This window comes from Etheostoma spectabile, unplaced genomic scaffold (assembly GCF_008692095.1).
Source record: "Etheostoma spectabile isolate EspeVRDwgs_2016 unplaced genomic scaffold, UIUC_Espe_1.0 scaffold00013236, whole genome shotgun sequence".
Classification (NCBI taxonomy): domain Eukaryota; kingdom Metazoa; phylum Chordata; class Actinopteri; order Perciformes; family Percidae; genus Etheostoma; species Etheostoma spectabile.
In genome coordinates, this window is record NW_022603982.1 from 1 (window position 1) to 6,391 (window position 6,391).

Below are 6,391 nucleotides of genomic sequence, written 5' to 3' on the forward strand. Positions count from 1 at the left end.
AGATAGATAGATAGATAGATAGATGGATGGATGGATGGATAGATAGATAGAGGCTGCAGGTTTTCACAGAGTTCGTAGCTCCGGGAGGTTCTGGAAGGCGGACCGGCCAACAGACTGGATCGGGTTGTCGTAGAAAAATCTAGAAAACACAAACACACAAACGGCTTCAATGCACAACAACACACGGCAACACTCTCATTACCTATTAACAGAAGTTCATTTATATTATTCATTACACTCCAATACATCCGGCTGCGGTTGATATTTGCACTTGTCACATATTTGTCTTATAATAATGGATTTTTTATTTTTATATTGCAGATACTTTATATTGGACGTACTTATATTTATGCCGTTTCTCTTTTTACTCCTCTTCTGTGTCTTTTCTTTTTTCGGAGCCTGCATTGAAATCTCGCTCAACTCTACATGTGAATGTGCAGCTGAATGACAATAAAGTCAAAGTTGTGTGTTTTGTTCCAGATTTATCAGACTCTGTGTCCAGTTTTACACACCAACAGGTTTAATCTGGGAAAATATCCCATTTTAAAACTCATGAAATTTTTGCAAATGCATTTTAAATGGACTTGAATATAAAGTCACACCCTCCGCGCAACACTTAACATTGAGGTAAGATGTCAACCGCCTGGTTGAACCCAGATTTACGCCCTTGCATTGTCGGAGCATCACAGCTTTATTATCAGCTTTTCTTATGTAGGGGGAAGCTGTTGTGAAAGCAAGTTTCTTTCAACTGAGGCTCCTTACCAAGCTTAAGGCCTTTTTATCCTTCACAGACTTTGAGAGGGTCATACATGCTTTTATTACAACTATTGACTATTGTAATGCTCTGTATGTAGGAGTTAGCCAGGCCTCCCTCTCTCGACTACTTACTTACTGCCCGTCACCCCTACCAGGGTATGGGCCGCCAACAACAACAACAACAGCTCTCCAGAGTCCTCTGTCCGACTACAGCTGGTTCAAAACGCTGCCGCTCGTCTCCTCACCGGGACTCGTAGGCGAGATCACATCGCCCCGGTCCCTGCCTCTCTCCACTGGCTCCCAGTTGCCTTTTAGGGTTGATTTTAAGATTTTATTGTTTGTTTTTAAAGCCCTCCATGGACTAGCTCCCGTCTACATAACTGAGCAGTCTACCTTCTGCTCATTGTCTGTTTGCCTGTTTTTCGTGTGTGTTTACTGGTTTGTTTGTTTTTCGCTTTTATTGTAGAAAATGCTGCTGTAACAAGGGAATTTCCCCGCTGTGGGATGAATAAAGTATCATCTAATCTAATCTAATCTAAAGGCAAAATCGGGTCTACCTGGCCTATAGTGCCCCCCTAAGGGCCGACCTTCACCAAATTTGGAGTCTCAAGACCAAACAAGATTGGTGTCGACTCATTTCGCTGAGATGTGCCAATGTTTTCCCATTGGCTTTCACACACGGGCTCCCAGCCCCCTCGGGCTCGGACCCCTGATCAATGAAAACAAAGAAGGAAAAATATACATTTTAGGATTGATTTTAAGATTTTATTGGTTGTTTTTAAAGCCCTCCATGAACTAGCTCCCGTCTACATAACTGAGCTGTTGAAGCCACGTGCTCCGTCAAGATCTTTAAGGTCTGCAAAGCAGTCTCTTCTTGTTGCCCCTAAAACACGGCTGAAGAGCAGAGGGGATCGGGCTTTCTCAGCCGCAGCCCCGAGACTTTGGAATGAGCTGCCTCTAAATGTCAGACTGGCCCCGAGACTGTGGAATGAGCTGCCTCTACATGTCAGACTGGCCCCGAGACTGTGAAATGAGCTGCCTCTACATGTCAAACTGGCCCCGAGACTGTGGAATGAGTTGCCTCTACATGTCAGACTGGCCCCGAGACTGTGGAATGAGCTGCCTCTACATGTCAAACTGGCCCCGAGACTGTGGAATGAGTTGCCTCTACATGTCAGACTGGCCCCGAGACTGTGGAATGAGTTGCCTCTACATGTCAAACTGGCCCCGAGACTGTGGAATGAGCTGCCTCTACATGTCAGACTGGCCCCGAGACTGTGGAATGAGTTGCCTCTACATGTCAAACTGGCCCCGAGACTGTGGAATGAGTTGCCTCTACATGTCAGACTGGCCCCGAGACTGTGGAATGAGTTGCCTCTACATGTCAAACTGGCCCCGAGACTGTGGAATGAGCTGCCTCTACATGTCAGACTGGCCCCGAGACTGTGGAATGAGTTGCCTCTACATGTCAAACTGGCCCCGAGACTGTGGAATGAGCTGCCTCTACATGTCAGACTGGCCCCGAGACTGTGGAATGAGCTGCCTCTACATGTCAAACTGGCCCCGAGACTGTGGAATGAGCTGCCTCTACATGTCAGACTGGCCCCGAGACTGGGGAATGAGTTGCCTCTTCATGTCAAACTGGCCCCGAGACTGTGGAATGAGTTGCCTCTACATGTCAGACTGGCCCTGAGACTGTGGAATGAGTTGCCTCTACATGTCAAACTGGCCCCGAGACTGTGGAATGAGTTGCCTCTACATGTCAAACTGGCCCCGAGACTGTGGAATGAGCTGCCTCTACATGTCAAACTGGCCCCGAGACTGTGGAATGAGTTGCCTCTACATGTCAGACTGGCCCGAGACTGTGGAATGAGTTGCCTCTACATGTCAAATGGCCCGAGACTGTGGAATGAGCTGCCTCTACATGTCAGACTGGCCCCGAGACTGTGGAATGAGTTGCCTCTACATGTCAAACTGGCCCCGAGACTGTGGAATGAGCTGCCTATACATGTCAGACTGGCCCCGAGACTGTGGAATGAGCTGCCTCTACATGTCAAAATGGCCCGAGACTGTGGAATGAGCTGCCTCTACATGTCAGACTGGCCCCGAGACTGTGGAATGAGTTGCCTCTACATGTCAAACTGGCCCCGAGACTGTGGAATGAGCTGCCTCTACATGTCAGACTGGCCCCGAGAGACTGGGGAATGAGCTGCTCTACATGTCAGACTGGCCGAGACTGGGGAATGAGCTGCCTCTACATGTCAGACTGGCCCCGAGACTGTGGAATGAGTTGCCTCTACATGTCAGACTGGCCCCGAGACTGTGGAATGAGTTGCCTTACATGTCAAACTGGCCCCGAGACTGTGGAATGAGTTGCCTCTACATGTCAAACTGGCCAGCGACTGTGGAATGAGCTGCCTCTACATGTCAGATGGCCCCGGACTGTAGATGAGCTGCCTCTACATGTCAGACTGGCCCCGAGACTGTGGAATGAGCTGCCTCTACATGTCAGACTGGCCCCGAGACTGTGGGAATGAGCTGCCTCTACATGTCAGACTGGCCCCCGGCCTTCCGGTTTTTAAATCGCGACTTAAAACACATTTTTATTCCCTGGCTCTAGAAATAAAGTTTGATTGATTGATTGATTGAAGTTTTCCCAAAATATGAAAAGAGCATGAATTAAAAGCTCTAAATAAAAAGTCATAATCACAGGCAGTCTCTTTAACAATGATGTGGAATCCTCTCCTTATCCAACTGTATACGACATATGAGTCAGGGGTACCCACATGGTGATGAGGGAGGGGTTCCCCGTGAAGGCGTGCTCCGGGATGGACTTGATGTTGTTGCTATGGAAACCACTAAACAGGAAACAGAACTAGAAATTAGTTTTCCTCCTTCCTTCATGCCTGATCCCTCATTAGTAGGGGAGTACGATTCAAAATACGATTCAAAATCACGATTGATTCACAGTAAATGTTGTTACTTTTCCCATGTGTGTGTGTGTATATATACATATATATATATATATATATATATACATATATATATATATATATTGCAACTATAAACAACACTGGTTCAGCCAAAAAATCGACATGTCGGGGTGCAAAAAAAACAAGATGGCGACGGCCAAATTCCCAAACTCAAGGCTTCAAAATGGCATGGTGACGGCTACGCCCATTATTTAGGATCTATGTTCAGGACTGTTTGCAGCTGTCGCCATGGTTCCGCTACACGTCCTGCTACGTCCTGCTACGTCCTGCTACGTCCTGCTACGTCCTGCTGTGCCCTGCTACATCCTGCTGTGTCCTGCTACATCCTGCTGCGTTCTGCTACGTCCTGCTACGTCCTGCTACGTCCTGCTACATCCTGCTACATCCTGCTCTGTCCTGCTACATCCTGCTGTGCCCTGCTACATCCTGCTGTGTCCTGCTACATCCTGCTACGTCCTGCTACGTCCTGCTACATCCTGCTGTGCCCTGCTACATCCTGCTCTGTCCTGCTACATCCTGCTACGTCCTGCTACATCCTGCTACGTCCTGCTACATCCTGCTGTGTCCTGCTACATCCTGCTGTGTCCTGCTACATCCTGCTGTGTCCTGCTACGTTCTGCTGTGCCCTGCTACGTCCTGCTGTGCCCTGCTACATCCTGCTGTGTCCTGCTACGTCCTGCTGTGCCCTGCTAGATCCTGCTACATCCTGCTACGTCCTGCTACGTCCTGCTGTGACTACTACATCCTGCTACGTCCTGCTACGTCCTGCTACGTCCTGCTGTGCCCTGCTACATCCTGCTGTATCCTGCTACATCCTGCTACGTCCTGCTACATCATGCTGTGTCCTGCTACATCCTGCTACGCCCTGCTACATCCTGCTGTGTCCTGCTACATCCTGCTACATCCTGCTACATCCTGCTGTGTCCTGCTACATCCTGCTGTGCCCTGCTACATCCTGCTGTGTCCTGCTATGTCCTGCCACGTCCTGCTACGTCTTGCTCTGCCCTGCTACATCCTGCTGTGTCCTGCTACATCCTGCTACGTCCTGCTACATCCTGCTGTGCCTTGCTACATCCTGCTGTGTCCTGCTACATCCTGCTGTGTCCTGCTGTGCCCTGCTACATCCTGCAGCTGTCCTGCTACATCCTGCAGTGTCCTGCTACATCCTGCTGTGTCCTGCTACATCCTGCTGTGTCCTGCTATGTCCTGCTACGTCCTGCTACATCCTGCTACGTCCTGCTACGTCCTGCTACATCCTGCTGTGTCCTGCTACATCCTGCTGCGTCCTGCTACATCCTGCTACGTCCTGCTACGTCCTGCTGTGTCCTGCTGTGTCCTGCTACGTCCTGCTGTGCCCGGGTCTGGGTCTGGGTCTGGGTCTGGGTCTGTCCCAGGTTTCTGCCTAAAAGGAAGTTTTTCCTCTCCACTGTGGCCCTGTTGCTTGCTCTGGAGGAAACTACTAGACCTGTTGGGTCCTTGTAAATTCTGGAGTGTGGTCTAGACCTGCTCTATCTGTAAAGGGTCTCCAGATAACTCTTGTTATGAATTGATACTATAAATAAAATTGAATTGAATTGAATGTGAAACAAGGAGATAACAAAGAAAGAGCTTTGTATGCTGATTGTTGAACATGAGCTGGTCTCATCTAAATGCATTAATGTTGTCGTTTTGAGTCAAAAACGCACAAATTCAAGTACTCACAGTTCCTTCAGGTGAGCGAGGGACCGGACGGACGTGGGGAACTCAGCCAGGTTGTTGTAGTTCAAATCCCTGACAGGAAGAGAGAGAAAGATAAAAGACTGGGAAGCAACTTGGGAATAATAAGTTGTGAATGTTAATGTGACGCAGACGATACGACATCAGCAGTCAGAGAGATCTCTCAAACACACACACACACACACACCACACGGACGGAGAGACACACAGACACACAAACACACACACACACACGGACGGAGAGACACACAGACACACAAACACACACACACACGGACGGAGAGACACACAGACACACGCACACACACACACAAACAGACACACGCACCCCACACACACACACACACACACACAGACGGTTAGACACACAGACATACACGGACGCACACACACGCACACACGCACGCACACACACACAGACGGAGAGACACAGACACACATGCACATGCAACGCACACGGACGGAGAGACACACAGACACACATGCACACGCACACACACCACACACAGACGGAGAGACACACTGACACACACACGCACACACACACACAGACGGAGAGACACACTGACACACACACACACACACACACGCACACACACACACACAGACGAGAGACACACTGACACACACACGCACACACCACACACAGACGGAGAGACACACTGACACACACACACACACATACACACATGGACGGTTAGACACACAGACACACCGGACGCACACACACGCACACGGACGGAGAGACACACAGACACACATGCACACGCACACAGACAGACAGACAGACAGACAGACAGACAGACACACACACACACACACACACACACACACACACACACACAAACACACCACACAACACACCACAACACACCACACAGCAAATACCTGATCTGCATCAGTGTATGTTGCATCTAAATTGAGAA

At 49.3% G+C, this 6,391-nt stretch overlaps 1 long non-coding RNA gene across 1 annotated transcript; it reads right to left on the minus strand.

Annotated features, from left to right (window-relative positions):
* Window positions 1-62: 62 nt before the first annotated feature.
* LOC116679438 (uncharacterized) lies at window positions 63-5,522 on the minus strand. Its single transcript, XR_004329501.1, has 3 exons — window positions 5,451-5,522; window positions 3,543-3,614; window positions 63-139 (listed from the first exon to the last, which is right to left on the minus strand). It is a non-coding gene; the product is annotated as an uncharacterized LOC116679438 (long non-coding RNA).
* Between the last annotated feature and the right edge of the window lie 869 nt (window positions 5,523-6,391).